This window comes from Rhinolophus ferrumequinum, chromosome 11, assembly GCF_004115265.2.
Source record: "Rhinolophus ferrumequinum isolate MPI-CBG mRhiFer1 chromosome 11, mRhiFer1_v1.p, whole genome shotgun sequence".
Classification (NCBI taxonomy): Eukaryota; Metazoa; Chordata; class Mammalia; order Chiroptera; family Rhinolophidae; genus Rhinolophus; species Rhinolophus ferrumequinum.
The window spans coordinates 17,130,875-17,148,413 of record NC_046294.1 but is presented as its reverse complement, the minus strand read 5'-3'; the positions used below and the strand labels follow the sequence as shown (position 1 = coordinate 17,148,413).

The 17,539-nt window shown below is 42.7% G+C and overlaps 1 pseudogene; it reads left to right on the top strand.

Moving 5' to 3' along the window:
* Positions 1-15,545: 15,545 nt before the first annotated feature.
* LOC117030852 (40S ribosomal protein SA-like) lies at positions 15,546-16,441 on the top strand (annotated as a pseudogene).
* The last annotated feature ends 1,098 nt before the right edge of the window (positions 16,442-17,539 follow it).

Below are 17,539 nucleotides of genomic sequence, written 5' to 3'. Positions count from 1 at the left end.
GAATTTGTACCAACTGGACAAACAGTTAACCAAGTTTACTATTTGGAAGTGCTGAAAAGGCTGCATGAAAAACTTAGACAGAAACGACCTGAACTTTTCATCAACAATTCATAGTTCTTGCATCACAACAATGCAGCAGCTCACAAAGCACTGTCTGTGAGGGAGTTTTTACCCAGTAAACAAATAATTGTGTTGGAACACCCTCCCTACTCACCTGATCTGGCCCCCAATGACTTCTTTCTTTACCCAAAGATAAAGGAAATACTGAAAGGAAGACATTTTGATGACATTCAGGACATCAAGGGTAATACAATTACAGCTCTGATGGCCATTCCAGAAAAAAAGTTCCAAAATGACTTTGAAGGGTGGACTAGGCACTGGCATCAGTGCATAGCTTCCCTAGGGGAGTGCTTAGAAGGTGACTATAGTGATACTCAGCAATGAGATATGTAGCACTTTTTCTAGGATGAGTTCGTGAACTTAATTGTCATAATTTAATTGGCGTTAGTTGATGTTGAATAGAAAAGAAAGTTGGGTTCATGTTGCTATCTTTCCAGAACCTCCTTCAGGATCAGCATCTCCATCCAACCTCACCCAGTGAGCCAGTTTCCCCCACCACAAACCAGCAAGTCCTCCTGAAAGATCGTCAGCTTTGGAGACAGATCTGTGTCCAAATCTGCCCCATACAAGTGCAATCTTGTACATGCTACATAATCAGTATTTCTGAGCCTCAAATGCTTATTTATAAAATGGTACTAATCATGAGGAGTAAATGAAGTTACATATTTAAAGCACGTTGCCCAATGTGTAGCACATGATAGGTTTTGCAAAAATGTTAGGCTCTTTTCCCTCTAGTTTGATTTTCAAGAAGTGATAGTTGACCAGTTGGCCTCTCTCTTGGTTTGACATTTTAGCAACAATTGTCCTCTTTAGTCGCCGTTCCTTAACACTTGTTCTTACTCAATCCGCACCTTGAAGTATCTAGGTTAACAGTCAATATTTCAGGCCCAATACCTTCCTGGAAGTAGCAGCGATGCCTTACAAATTATGAAAACCACATATCACAAAGGGGGAGTCACCACTGACCTCAGACATAGCGTTAGAGGCCAACTGGGAGAGAATGTTCAGAAATCAGCTCTGACAACAAAGTTGACAGCATTAAGAACATAATTATCCTTTTAAAGGTTATCATGTAATTGAATCTCCATTTTTCTTGAATGTAGATTAATTCATTCCACTGAGATCCCCAAGGAAAAGCTATATCCCCAGAGCTCTGCAGGAAAGCCAAAAGAATTTCTAATTGCAACAAATTACATGTAGAGATTCTGCCATATGAAAGGGGAAAATATATAGCCAACCTTTTGGGGATAATTAAAGTGAAAAATATCAAAGACCTGTTAATAAGAGCCCTAAAACCCAGGCAATAAAGAATAATGTCAGTGTCCACATTTTGGGAATATACATCTCCCTATATACATGTAGAAAGAGTTCTCTCTTTCTTTTACTCCCTGCACCTCCTAACAATGGGCAATGGCAATATTTTATTTTCTATCAGGAAACTTCTGGGCAGACTGATCTTAGGTTGCCCTAGCAACCTGAGAGTTCATTATTAGTACTATTTTACACAGAGTAATTGATATGCTTAAAATCTTGCAGTTAGTAAATGAGGGATCCAATACTCAAAACAGTCTTTCTGACTCCCAGGCCAGTCTTTTATAGGAATGGAAAGGATGGGGGCAAACCAAGCCCTTTGGCAAAATGTGAGAAGATTAAAATAAAAACTAAAAAGGGGCAAATCTGAAAAATGTCCTCTCGAAGCCCCAGAAAGAGTCAAACTCAAAAAGTTGAATCTTTTTAATTCACACTTTCATGACTCAACAATACATCAAACAAAAAAGTTTTTATTGAGCTCTTAAGGTACTCTGTGAAAGACGCTATGTTGGTGACAATTAAAAATGGAAAAGAGTGGTTCCCCTTCAGATGTTTGCGATCTTCAATAGGGAGGACAATGATCTTTTATTGATTCATACTGTCACCACTGGCCTTAGGAGGAACTCTGTATGGGGCGAAGTGGAAGGGGTGCCAAAGAAACAGGCAATAAGAACCCAAATGGAAAGGAGAGAAACAAACTAATTTAGAAAATCTCTTATTTGTGCACTCAAACCCACTTCCTTCCTTACCTCTACCCTAAACACATACACACGTACACACACATACACACACACTCACACACCGACCTCTCTCTTTATTCACTGTTTTGCTAATAAAATTGAATGGGAGGAGCAATACTGCAGGGAAGTCATTTCCTGATGTCATTGGTAAGGTCATCCTAGAGAAGCTAGAGGATTCTCTTGGCAGTGCAGCCCAGGATGTGGTTCTCCTGCCCAGAGGTAGCTGCTCATGGCTGGCCAGAGCTTAACCCATCAAGACTTTTCCTTGTGCTTGTACTAACTTGGGTCCTTCGTGACTCTTCAAATGTTATGTGCAAACGTACAATAGAACTTCTGCACCCGACAATGAAAACACTACCAATGGGAAATTAGACAGAAGGAGAAATTTATAGATTTCCTTCTTCATTTTCTTAGAACTTCATTTGAATGGTTGGGGCCATGACAAATAAAGGGATAAAAAAGAAAGAAGCAAACATGGAAGACTGTGGGGAGGCATCCCTTTGAAGATGACTAACATGCACTGACAGAGAGGAGGGAGAGATTAAAGGAAAGAGGCACTGGTAAAAAATAAATAAATAAATAAATACAGGGGCCACATGTGAAGACACACTGAGTGTTAATAAAAAGTGCTGAGAATGGGCGGTGCCTCGAACTTTGGAATACTCCTCAGCAATAAAAAGGGAACTACTGATACAACAATCTTCAGAGAATTATGTCGACTGAAAAGTGCCAAGCACGAAAGGTCACATGCTGTGTAATTCCACTTATATAAACTGCTTGAAATTACACAGTTATAGAAATGAGCAATGGATTAGTGGTTGCCAGAGATTAAGGAGAGGGTGGAGACACAAGAAAAGTGGGTGTGGCTATAAAAGGGCAACATGAAGGATTCTGTGGTGACGGAAATGGTGACGGTATGTTGATCGGGTCAATGCCAACATTCCAGGATGCTGGTACAGTGCTATAGTTTTATAAGAAGTTACTGTTGGGGGAAACTGGGTAAAGGGGATACAAGATTTCTCTGTATTATTTATCACAGCTGCATGTGACTCTATCATTATCTCAAAATAAAAAAAATTTAACTTAAAAGATAAGGAGGTAAAGTTCCAGAAAATAAGTAACTAATAGAATCAAAAGTGGTTGATGTTCAGAAGTGGATAGCAAGGGTGGAGAATGATGGGGAAGGGGATGTTCATTTTCGTTAAAAGCTAGGTGGAATCACTGATATCTGTTGAGTCATGTGAGAAAAATTAATTTGCTAAAAGTGCTGAGAGATACAATTTTGATGGGACTAAAATGGAATGGACTTAGGAGGCTTCACCTTTTTCTAATGAAAACAAAATTGACATTTATTGAGCACTTGCTATCTGCCCACCACTGTGCTGGGCATTTTATATGCACAATTCTCATTTAGTCCTCAGGACTATCTAGGACATAAGTGCTAGCTTTCTCTCCAGTTCACTCACGTACAACTGAATTGCGAAGAGTTTGAGGGATTTCGACAAGATCACATAGCTAGTAAGTCACACAGTGAAGTCGGACATTCAGACTTCAGAGCCTGTATTCTTAATGACACCCCTTCGAGAGGGAAATACAAGCTGCCAAAGTCTCTTGGTGCCCAGACCTACGCCTGGGTAAACAGAGGAGAATTTGGGGTAGGGACAAGACTGGCCTTGAATCAGACAGATCTGCATTTGAGAACAAATTCCACAGATTATAGTCATGTGACCTTAGGTGAGTGACTTAACCGGTATGAGCCTCTGCTTCCTCATCTGCAATGCAGAACAATAATCCTACTGACCTCAGAGGCCTGTTGGGAGAATTAAATGAGATAATGTGTATTAAGTGCTTGGTGCAGTGCCTCAGAAATAGTCAGTTCCCAATAAGGGATGGGTATGATTACTATGGTTATTATACATTTTGACGTTGTTATTTCTCATAACAGGTTTCAGGTAAAGCTCTTTCTCCAAACCATATCCAGAGACTGTTGAACTTTCCTTTAAGATGACACTGAACTTTATGGTTTTTATCAGATGAGAGAGCAGGAAAGAAGAGTTGACTTCCATAAATGACCTCAGTCAGAAAAACACCAGGGATTCTGTGATTGCTGAATTCTCCTTACGTATCCAGGAGACTCAGAGGGGGAAAAAAGCTGCCTGGATAAGTAGCTACTGCTTTTTGCTTTGTTTTGTTGTTTTTCAATGAACTACATCAAATATGCAAAAAAGGCAAAGACTATTATAACGCCCCATCTCTCAGATTTCACCAATATGAACATCTTTCTGTATTTGCTTCATATCCTTTTGTTGAGAAATAAAACACTAGAAATGATGCAGGTGAAGGTTCCTCTCAGCCCCATCTAGCTCATTCTTCTCGCTCCCCAAGTGCTAATCTTCCAAGCCAGCTGTGAATGGGTCTAGGTTTCCAGGCCACGACGCAGGCAGCTCACTTCCTAGTCATAAGGGCAGACAACACATATAAATCCACCAACCAGGAAGTTATTTTTGAGCTTCCGCCTAATGTTCAATATGAAAGAGAGGACCAACATAATCCTCCCAATAAGAACTTACCATAAAAATATGGTAACAGACATTGGAATACACATATGCCCTGATTTCTCTTTGGGGAACCCCCTGGCCACATGCTTTGACTAGGGCTAACTCTACATTCTGTCTCCAAGGGCTAGACAATGAGGATTCCCCCAGGCTGCAGTCTTTGGTTCATAAGGACACATGTGATCTGAGTTGGGCTAATAAAAGCAAGCTCCAGAATTTTTTCTGGGGCTAACAGGAAAGAGGTGCTCTCTAACGGCTGGAGTGGGAAGATGTAAACCTAATGCTGGAGGGGGCACCACAGATAGAGCACCGATTGTGCTGGGAATCAAGCCGGCACAAAGAAAAAACATTGCTGAGTCACACCACTAGGTCTCTGGATCGAGTGATGCCGACATGTTAGGTGTATCCCTGCACTTCCCAATTAACGGACCAGTAAATTCTCTTGTTATGCTTAGATATGTTTGAGTTGAATTTCTGTCCTGAATAATATAAAACAAAACAATTAATGAGCACGACAGAACATAACAGCAAGCACTTCTGTAGTATTTACTATGGACACTGCATTTTTCTAAGCATTTCACTTGTAGAAACTCACTTACTCCTCACAAAAACATTCTAAGGCACAGGGTCTCTGATGGTCCAGGGAAGTAACTTGCTCAGGCACACTGAAGTATTAAACGGTAGAGCTGGGCTTCAAATCCAGGAAATCTGACTTGGCATCGTAATTGTTAACCACTACCGCACAATTCAAAAAAAAAAAAATGAATGGTTATTGGAATTCATGATAAAAGAAAAAAAAATGGGAGCTGTAGTTATCCAAGAAAATATATTTTGTAAAGGCTATTGTGCTTTTAACTGAGCTTTAAAGGATGAGAAGCATAAATGATAGATATAGAAAGGGAAGGAGACTTCCATGGAGGATGAAGTCCTCAGCAAAGGGAAGAAATGAACACACAGTGCTGTATTGGGGGGAAGATTTGATTTACTTAATTCTAGGCAAACAGAGAAATTCTATGTAACATTTAATGTGTACCACCATACCCTTATTCTACAATTATTATTTCAGAATACTAATGGGAATAGAAAGAGTTTAGCCAAATCCCTGAGAATGTTTGAGTTGGGGCCGCTGACAAGGCAAGCCCCGGTTACCTTCTCTATGAATCTCCTAGTCTCTCGAATCACATCAGAGCCTCACAGAGCATATTTTGGTATCTGGCTAACGGTTAAGAGCTTTAGAATCAGATAAATTGGGTTCAAAACACAGCTTTGCAACGAGTTACGTGACCATGGGCAGTATGTCTGTGGCTGTTCTGTCATTTGTAAAATGGGGTAAAGAATCTCTAAGTCGCGGCGTCGCTTACAGTTTAAATGAAATCATTTACATATGCGCTTACAGAGTTCTTGGCACAAGTAAATCTCCAATAAACGGTAGACACTGCCAGTAATATTATTAATGTCAGAAGAGTGTAAGAATAGAGGGGCGTGCTGTTTCTTGGTGCTACAAAGATCCAGGCCATCTGGCCAGATCATCTAAGCTGTCTGTCCCCCTGGGACGTGGGAAAAGGAGCCATCAAGGCCAAAAGAAACCACCTATCACTTCCCTTTTCCAAGCCAGCTGGAGTAATTTTTCAGCCACCGAAATAAAGAAGATGTTCAATCTGCTGATAATTTGATTCTAATTAGAACCTTCACCCACAATGCTGGAATTGCAAGGGGGTGGGGGGGGGGGAAACGGAAATGAAACAGCAATTAACCTTTGGTTCCGAGCTTTATTTGCTCCTACCCAACACAGGTCAGTTGCCATAGAGATTATACCTACGTGATGTGCAGATGTGACCAAAGCTGTCTGGAGGCTCTGAACTGGTCTTCACTCAATGTGGCTTTGGGATAATTAAAAATCTGCTAAAAAGAGAGTTAAAAGTTGATCTGAAACTCTAATCCAAAGCTGAGTCGAATGGAAGTGCAAGGAAATGGTGGGGGTGTGGGGAGTGGGGGGAGGAGAGGGGAGGAGGACCCAGAGTCAGAAAAAAAATTAAAGAACACTTACTACTTTGCCTAAGTTTGAAAGAAAGCCCGTCTCTTTCACCCACAACTTTCCAAAGTCTGACTGTGGCTTAGGAGGGACTGATACAATGAGGAGGAGGAAATGAGGGATGTGAAGAGTTTGTCACTTCTATTAGGAGGGGACCTTTTAGCTTCAGACTGTAGCCATGCCTCCCTAGCCAGGGAAGCTAACGGGGGAGAAGAGGTTATCCCCAGGGAGCTTTCCAGTCAAGTCTCTAGAAAAGTGGGTGGGGATGAGGCAATCAAGCAAAAACAGTGGGTGGTATGCAGATTTCTTTGTCCGGGTCACACCATCAATAGCATGGCAATAGCTGTCCGGACTGTGATATCTATTGTGAAAGAACGGGAGGCCAACAAGCCCAGAGCCTGGAATCTCACCTCCCTTCAGGGAATCCATTCCCCACTTGCCCACTGGATTCCTTCATAGCCAGATGGAGCTTCGTCTATATCTGTCTCCTCTACCCAGCTAGATCCTGGCCCCTTTCGTTCTTTGTGACTCAGCACTCACAAAATCAAGGTCAGGTGGATAATTAAGTTATTTTCCCCTCCAAATCTGTGAGCTGTTAATTACCCAAGACAGTGCTAATCACGATTAGGGAACAAACTAGTGCCTGACTTAAGTGGATTCTCATTAAAACTTGAGTAGTATCTCCTAGAGCAGTGACTTTGAAAGTTTTCTCTGTCATACACACAAGATCTGTGACATCCATAGAAGAGGCCCCATTCCCTGGGGTCCCCTCCTCAGGAAGCTCTGACCACACTCTCCACAGTCACCCCCATCATTCTTCACCACCTCACCCCGTGATGAATAAAGGGCTTCAGAGAACTTTTTACTTGCTGGAATAATCTGGTTTATTTGTTTGCTAATATTTGCTATAAGCTTCCTAAGAGCAGGGAGCTTGGTGCTTTGCTTTGAACTGTATTTCCATGGCCCCAAACAGTGTCCAGACACAGCAAATACTCGGTATGCTTTTGTTGACTGAATAAATGAATGCTCGCACAGGCTTACTCAGTTTATGTGCAGCTTACAGCAAACCAGTTATCATTCCACCCCTTTTTTTCCCCCTCTTTAGGAAGTACTTCAGAATGTGTGAATAAAAGTGATAGAATTATCGAACTGTTATTCTTTGTCTCCACAAATACATATTGAATGTTTCCTCCATGTCAGGTACTGCGCTAGGTGCTAGCAGTAAAATGATAAGTTAGACCAGGCCGCGGCCTTATGGCAGTTCCATTATACCAGTGACAGTAGCTGCTGTACATTGATACACAAAGGAAAAGTAAGATTTCACTTGTGATTAATGCTGGTGCACATTGCTATGGGGGGAACCAACGGGGTGATGTGATGGAAAGTGACTGTGGGTGGCAAGTGTGGGCGGCTATTTCAGCTCAGGAGATCAGGGAAGGGTCCTCCATGAGGTGACATTCAAGGGCCCATGATGTAAAGAACTGGGATGAAGGAATTCCAAAGAGAGGGAATAGAAAACACAAACTCCCAGAAGTGGGAAAGAAGTCAGCACTTTCTAGAGCTCAGGGGTCCTGGTCCAGGGGGAGAGGAAGAGATGTCAGTGAAAAGGTGCGTTCATTGCGTGCAGGGCCTTAAGGATCGGAAACGGATTTGTATTTAATTTTCAGTACAAAGGGAAGGCACCAGCCGACTTAAGCAGGAGAATGACACGATGTGATTTACATGGTAAGAAAATTACTCTGGCTGCTGGGTGGAGAATGAAAGGAGGGGCCAGGATAGATGTGAAAGAACAATGTGGAGGCCTCTGCAGTGAGATGACGTCTAGTGCTTTGTCGTTGGCTGGTTGCAAAGGCAAAGAAAAAAAGTCGAGATAACCTCATCTTACTCTAATATATATTTTTATTAAAATTTTTTTTTCCTTTTTTCATGGCCAAATAATTTTTTTTAATTTATTGGGGTGACAATTGTTAGTAAAGTTACATAGATTTCAGGTGTACCATTCTGTATTACATCATTTATAAATCCCATTGTGTGTTCACCACCCAGAATCAGTTCTCCTTCCATCACCATATATTTGATCCCCCTTACGCTCATCTCCCAATACCCCCCTTACCCTCTGGTAACCACTAAACTATTGTCTGTGTCTATGAATTTTTGTTTCTCATTTGTTTGTCTTGTAATAAACCATTTGCAAATATGTGTTCTTCACTATAGAAATAAAATAAGTATCATACCAATTAGGACATACAAGCACGCCATGATGTAATGACTAGGAGTTACCGTTCTGGAGAAATTTACCCCATAGGGCAGGCTGAGAGGAAGCCTAGGAAGCCCAGGGTTTATATACATGCACCTTTGGTCCTGTAGGTACAACTGCTTTGCCATTTCCTGCTGGCTAGTATTGGATTTGTCATCTCTCGCCACCACACATCAACCTTGAACCTGACCTCAGCAATGCCACTTTGATCACATCCATTCAGGGCAGAGTCCATGGCTACTGGGTTTGTTAGTACCCTGACTCCACTGTCAGCACTCGCACGTGATCAGTTTTACCTAAATGAGTCACTAGTGACCCACTGGCTGGGAACCCCGTTACACTGAGACAGAGGTCGGGGTGGACAGTGCTTCACCATCAAAGTCCTCTGCCTCCTAGGATTGCCAGATCCCCTGATTCTCAACCTAGCGGCACAGTTAGAATCACCATTAGCTTTAAAAACAATGTTGCAGATGGGGTGGCCGATTAGGTTACAAATCCGTTTCCGATCCTTAAGGCCCTGCACACAATGAACGCACCTTTTCACTGACATCTCTTCCTCTCCCCCTGGACCAGGACCCCTGAGCTCTAGAAACTTCTTTCCCACTTCTGGGAGTTTGTGTTTTCTATTCCCTCTCTTTGGAATTCCTTCATCCCAGTTCTTTACATCATGGGCCCTTGAATGTCACCTCATGGGGGGACCATTCCCTGATCACCTGAGCTGAAATGGCCGCCCACACTTGCCATCCACAGTCACTTTCCATCACATCACCCCGTTGGTTCCCCCCATAGCAATGTGCACCAGCATTAATCACAAGTGAAATCTTTCTTTTCCTTTGCGTATCAATGTACAGCAGCTACTGTCACTGGTATAATGGAACCGCCATAAGGCCGCGGCCTCGTCTAACGTATCATTTTAGCTCATTTGGTTAGAGCATGGTGCTGATAACACCAAGGTTGCCAGTTCGATCCCCTCATGGGCCACTGTGAGTTGCGCCCTCCTAAAAAAATTGCAGAGATTAGAATCTCTGGGTTCAGAGATCATTATGCTTTTCAATCTCCCCAAGTGACGTTAATGGATTGAGAACCACAGGCCCTGACCCAGCTGTTTTATCTATCACGGCCTACTTTATTTAGGATCCTATGCGACCTCCTCCTTCCCAATCCTCACTCCTGTGTTGGACTTTGACACAGGAATACATTCCAGCAGACGTTACCATGTGTTTGCTCCTCAGCGGATGCCCAGCAAAGGTGGTCAGAATTTTACCAATAGTGTATCATTTCACCCTCAAAACTACCCTCTAAAGTAGCAGCATCAAGAGAGGCTGAAAAAGGTCTGGCCCAGAGAAGTCATGTAAACTGCCCAAAGTCACTATCCAGTAAGAGACAGGTCAGGGTCCACCCCCAGGTCTCACGGTTCCACAGCCCGTGGTCTTCACCATGAAGCAATTGTAACATTGTCCCTTAGAGAAACCAAGGTGTCAATCCCATTCGGGCCCCTTGCTAGCTGTGTGATTTGGGGTGAGTTCTTTAACCTCTCTGAATTCCAGGCCCCTCTCTATAAAGAGTTTTTTGCCCACGCCAGCCCTCCCCTCACCCATACTTTCTGTGCTAAGACTTATTAGTTCTCAAAAGCACTGCATTGTCCCGCTACCTGCCTGGGTCTCTGTCTGTCACAGCCATCTCACTATGGGACCCTTCAAATCTTGGCAAGGACTCCTAGCACCTAGTAGAGATTTTGGCCCAAACTAAGCCGTCAATGTCCATTGAACTGAATGATATGGCCTCCCATTGGGATATGACACATAATCTGGAGATTTGGGTTGTGCTCTGGCATTCGGCCAAAACCTCCCACAAAAGCTACATTGACCCCCATTGATCTCTCCTATCAGGTGACCACGGGCACTCAGTGGAAAACTGCAGAGGGCAAGTTGTCTGTGTGACCTCCGTGACTCATTTAGGAGGACCAGTTATATTTGCATAACTTTGCATACATTGTGACATATTTATTCAAGGCCAAGAAGCTGCAGCTGTAGAATACCAAAGATAAGAGTACTTTCCCACGACATACAACACAAGTGTGAGAACATCATGCAATTCTACAGCCCTCCTCCCCATCACAGCCAAAGTTGGGGCTTCCATGTTATCAAAAGGTGACCTTTGCCAGCATGAAAAGGAGGGTAAGCCTAGGTCAGAGGTAAAGATCAAAACTCAAGGAAGTTGATCAGCATCTTTACTCCTACCCTTTTACTGCTAAGAAACCTGAAGACTACAGGAGAGGAAGGTACAGAGTTCACTTGGGCATCCAAACCCCTGGCTAAGCACCAAGAGAACAACAGCAGTTTGAGGACATTTGAATAAGAGAAAATCAACCATCCCTTCAATCCCAGAAGAGACTTTTCTTTAAAAGGTCTTTGTGAGATGGCAAGTGTTTACTATAATAGTTTTATAGTACTGATTCTTGTCTTTATTCATTTATTCATTCAGCAAACATTTATTGAGTACCCACTGAATACCTTTATCCCCTCCGCTGTGTATGGAAATTACAGGGGAGAATATGATGAGATCCCTATTGACACAGAATTCACAATCCAAAGAAACAAAAACAATCAAACGCTACATGAACTTAAGCGACTTTATTCTTTGAGCTTCAGTTTCTTTACCTGGAATATGAAGAATAAAATGCCAATTTTCCATGACATTTTAATAGAATATGATAGTCTCAGTGTGGCTTTTGGCACACAGTAGGCTCTCAATGAACGAGAATCATCACAATTATTATTTGTATAAGGGGATAGAATGAAAGTATCATGGAGTCACAGAGAAGAGAACACATACCTCTGTGGAACTAGTCAGTGGGGGAATAAAGGCATCATGTCACCAAGTCAACACCATACTTCAGGGTTTTACAGCATCACTGTTATGTACCATTTAGCAACTCCTGAATGCCTATTAACTTGTCATTTGGAGACCTCAGCTCAGGACTTTGTGTCTCTTTCTGTCCACAGTGACATGTGATGTCTAGCTCTTTCCTTTCCTGATGGACCTGGGGGTCTGCTAAGGAGAAAAACACAGGGACGTTGAGAGTTCATAACCATTAAAATTAATTGCTCACAAACATTAGAATCCAGACACCCATTACAGTCATGAAATATGGATAAGGACTTTCTGAAAGCCATTTATATTAAATTACTTTTATAATAGTATTTAACTTTTAAGCATTAAATATTTAGTGTTCCTCTTTGTCATTTGCAAAGAAGCTTCCAGCCGTTTTATAACTGAAGGAATCTATGCCCATCCTGTCCTGAGAGCCTACAGAGCTGAACATCAGACCAGCAGCTTTGAGAGTTTAGACCAGTAGATGTCAGTGACTCAACATCAACTCTCATTCATTCAACAAAAATTTATTGAAGCCCTTGGTGTCCCAGATATGGGGATATCCACATATATAAACCACGATCCCTGAACTAAATATTGATAGGACAGACACAAAAACCAGTCATTACGAAGTATTGTCTACATTTCCCCCACACTCATCCCCAACAAAATTACTTAATAGTTTTTGAAACGCATGTTGCTCTTTCTCACTTCCACGTCTGCCCATTCTATTTTCCCATGCCTTAAACAGCTCCCTCTCTGTCCAGCCATCTCCCAGTTCTCCTTATAGATGTACTTAACTGATACTGGTGTCATCACTGCCAGGAGGCTTTCCTGGGCACCACCTGCACTGAAATTTGGATGCCTCCCTACAAACCCTCCATCCATCCACCTTGTGCATACTTCGGCCATAACAACCATCACACTGCTCTGCAAATGTTGATTCCCTTCTGAGTCTCCCCTACCAGCCTGTGAGTGACTCGCTCCAAATTCATCCTTTTATCCCTGATGTCCTCTGTGGTGTCTGACACAGAGTAGGTGCTCAACAAATTTCTGCCAAGCCAAGAATTAATTGAATAATGAATTTCCTATAAATGTTACAATAGATGTATTGACTTAGTGTAATGCAGGCATACACAACCAACTGCCTGTGGGGCACGAGCGAGAGGGATGCTATCAGGGCATACTTAGAGGTGATCATGACAACAGAGCAAAGACCTGGAAAATCTGGGTGTAATTATGAACATTAAAAAACTGAAATTACTTAATTATCATTGTGCTCTCAAAAAACTACTTCAAATATTTTCACATCTAATGAGCATTGCATGGCCTCTGGTCTTCTCCTTGGTGTATCATGCAGTACACCAACCACTATCACTTAACCACCAGCACCCCCCTTGAGCACCAAAGGACAAGTATAAACAAAGGAAATCACAAATCGTCTTGTTTTCCATTTCCTTCCTACCTACGTTAGTTGGTGAAAAGCCCACTAAGTGTTAGCCCTTCTTCTAAGGTCTACAGAAGGAACTCCAGCCGTGCACCTGGCTGGAGACTAACTTGTCTCATAGGCAAGTCACTATCCCAACTCTCTGATTCCGATCCACAAGCTCATTAAAACCACCCCCTTTTCTGGGTAGAACTCTTAACCTCTGAGACACTCTAGCAACAACAGGATTCACAGAGACACCAATTTTCCTCCTGACTCCATTTCAATACCTCAGAGAGCTTTTCAAAAGGCACAGGATTGAAAACGTTCTGGGAGCCTCGAGCCCTAAATTCGGTGGCACTCTGTGATTATCATTTCCTAACATAACCTCAGTTCCAACCACCACAAAATAAAGTGGATGATTTGTTAAATAGGACTAGAAACCTAACTTTTCCTATTTCTAGGAAAAGTATCTGAGATAAGAAAAAGATAGACTGATCTCTGAACAAAGGGGCAGGACCTTTATCTCCTTTCTCTAGACCTTTGAGTTCATTTGGCTTGGCAGTGCCCTTGAACCTCCATGAAGCATGCCGAGGGAGAACACTCACCGCTTGCCATGTATGCAGGCCTTGCTTCATCTGCAAACACCTTTGCCCTCCTCCCAACCGGTACTTGGAACAGCCCTGCTGGGTCCTCTTGAATTTTTAAGATAAAAGAGTTGGCATTTTGCATTATTTGTGTAGCCTAATACCTATAAAAATAGATCCAAAAATGGTGGCTAAAAACATAAAAAGTTTACATGTTGTTTATGTAACCGTGTGGGCAGATGACTGGATTGTCAGTGAGAATGAGAGGTGAGATTGTCCCATGCAGTCATTTAGGGAACTATACTGACAGACCGCCATCTTTCCCAGGTAGGTTCTGTCACCTCAGGGAAAATCTCCATTACAACTGGCTTGAAAGACAGGGACACCTGGAAGGGATACACATCTCATCTTCTGCTCATCTTCCATTGGATAGAACTCAGTCACATGGTCACATCTACTTGCAAGGGAGGCTGGGTATGTAGCCTGGCAGAGTGCTGCAGAGGGAGAAAGGAACACAGACTTTGGTAAGGAGCAGCTGTTCATGGAAAACATCTTGGATTTTTTTAAAGCGTATTCATGAAACAATCAACCTGTCTTCAACAATAGCAAACTTAGGGCTGCAAGGGCAAGAATACAGTAGACCTGAATTCAAACCCTGGCACTCCTCTTAGCTATAACTCTCTCTGAGCCTCAGGTTCTTCATCCTCCAAGCAGAGATAAATACTGATGTAGGATTAACTGAGCTAATGTGTGTAAAACACCTATCACAGTGCCTGGCACATAGTAGGTATTCAATAAATGTGGTGGTGTTGGTGGTAATTTGCAGGTAGTCACTATTCATGGGTAAGAGATTAACATTTGCAATATGGAAAACAGCTGCCAGGGTATTAGCCACCAGTTCAGTTCACACTTTCCTTCTCCCACTTCAGCACTTGCCTCTGGGGCCCCTACACCATCAGCATGGAAACTTTTAGCCCTTAACGGGGTCCAAATGTCCAGCCCCTATGCTGAGAGTGCTCCTGTTCGGCCTTTATCTGCAGCCCAGACAAACCACTGGGATCGTTCTGCCTGTCACAGCACAGAAAATTCCAACTGACGACATTACACTCACCACTGGGTGCACAAATGCACACTGGCTGGAAGGAGGTCTGACTGCCCAGCAAGTCCATTTGTTCCTTGCTTTAAAGTGATCAATCATTTACTCAGGTTTCAGTGAAATATCCTGAAACGGGGAAGGAAAAAAGAACCCAGAGTTTGGACACAGGTGATTAGAGGCGAGTCTCAGCGGTGGTGCCGAGCAGGCAGCCCGTCAGGAACTGCAAAGCCCTTGGGCTCTGGGCTTCTCAGCCAGGAGTTTGGGGCGGGGGATGGAGTCTGTTTGAGTCTCAGCAGGGATCTTCAGCTCTGGCTCCTGCTAAGCTTCAGCTACAGTCACTTGCCAAGGCAGTTAGAGCTTTTTTAGTTCAAGGTCGTTCCTGGAGTCCCACCCTCAACTTCTGGAGCATTGGCCCTTTCAGTTCATTTCAGGCAGCTCTCCTTCAGCAAGTGCCAAGAAATACATATCAAAAACCTTTCAGCTTTATCCGCACTACCCAGAGAGGGTAGTTCTTTGTTCCCACATAACTTAAAGGGAGTCTTTCACAATGTCTGGAGCCCTTGATGTCCTGCAAATAAACGAGGAGGATGTCCTCAAATTCCTTGCAACAGGAACCCACTTAGGTGGCACCAACCTTAACTTTTAAATGGAACAATATATCTACAAACAGAAAAGTGATGGCATCTGCATCATAGACCTGAAGAGAATCTGGGAGAAGCTTCTGCTGGCAGTTCGTGCCATTGTTGCCATTGAAAACCCAGCTGATGTTGGTGTCATATCGTCCAGGAGTGCCGGCCAGCAAGCAGCGCTGAAGTTTGCTGCTGCCACCGGAGCCACTCCTATTGCTGGCCGCTTCACTCCTGGGACCTTCACTAACCAGATTCAGGCAGCCTTCTGGGAGCCGAGACTCATGGTTACGGATCCCAGAGCTGACCACCAGCCTCTCACAGAGGCACCTCATGTTAACCAGCCGACCATTGCTCTGTGTAACACAAAGCAGTGTGTTATGTCCTCTGTGCTCTGTGGGCATTGCCATCCTTTGCAACAACAAGGGAGCTTCACTCTGTGGGTCTAAGGTGGTGGGTGCTGGCCCGGGAATTTCTGTGCATGCGTGGCACCATCTCCTGCGAGCACCCGTGGGAAGTCATGCCCGATCTCTACTTCTACAGAGACCCTGAAGAGATTGAAATGGAAGAGCAGGCTGCTGCTGAAAAGGCTATGACCAAGAAGGAATTTCAGGGCGAAGGGACTGCTCCAGCTCCCAAGTTCACTGCTGCTCAGCCTGAAGTCACAGACTGGTCTGTAGGCATACAGGTATTCTCTGTGCCTACTCAGGAGTTTTCTATGGAAGATTAGCATGCTCAGCCCGTCCCTGAGGACTGGTCTGCAGCCCCTGCTGCTCAGGCCATTGAATATGTAGGAACAACCACTGAGTGGTCCTAAACTGTTCTGCCACAGACTCTTAAGAAAAATGGAAATAAGGTGGACAGAAAATAAACAGTTTCTAAAAAAAAAAAAAAAAAAATTTCATCCATTAACCTCCTCTGACCCAAGAACTGTACCTTTCGTAATCTATCCTAATGAAATAATAGTAAATATGGAAATAGCCTTAGGCACAAATATGCTCACCAGCAATATTACAATAACAAAACAGTGAAAACAACCTATACAATTGGTTGGAAAACTATTGCCAGTCCAACAGCAAGGAATTCATTTAGAGTACAGACCATCAAGACATTAAAATACATGTTTACTATGAATTTATGATAAAGGAAAGTGTGTCAACTATTATGTTAATTGAGAGGAGTAAGAAACAAGAGCAATATGAGTACAGCTCTGTAAGAAATAAACAACAGAATCATATCTTATATGATTATATAAGATATCATCATTGGGAGAAAGGTAAACAGAAAATCTTTATTATTTTTGCAACTTCTTATGAGGCTATTTTAAAACAGAAATTTTTTTTTTTTAAAGCAGAAACAATTGTGCATGAGGACGCAGCATCAAATAATGGCTAATAGCATATGCTTTAAAAAAAATAAATAAGTGTAGAGGATCAGTTATGGAAGGACTTTTACATCCAATCCATTGTTTCCGTTTAATCGGTGCTTATAATAAAGATTCCATAAGAATCCTTTCTGAAAATCCCTTCTCCTGCAGCTGACCATCCTGTTACTTCTCAGCAGCGTAGTCCAGAAACCACTCCTAACACAAGGACTTGGTGCCTTATAACTTCTTCAGAACAGTTGTAGCATTTATTAATCATTTACCACTATATGCCAGGCGTGTGCTAGGGGTTTTCCAAAAATTGATGTTCACAAACTTTAAAAGCTGGACATTATTAATTCCATTTTAAAGGTGAGAAAATGAGATTGAGAGAGTTCCAATGACTTCTAACATCACAGCTGGTGAGGAACCTAAGCAGGGTTTAAGTCAGAGCCATTTAACTTCAAATCCCAGGCTCTCTTCAACACAAGGTACTTATCAATTATCTAATTTTTTTAAAGTTCCCTGATCTGATGTAACAGCAAATGTCCC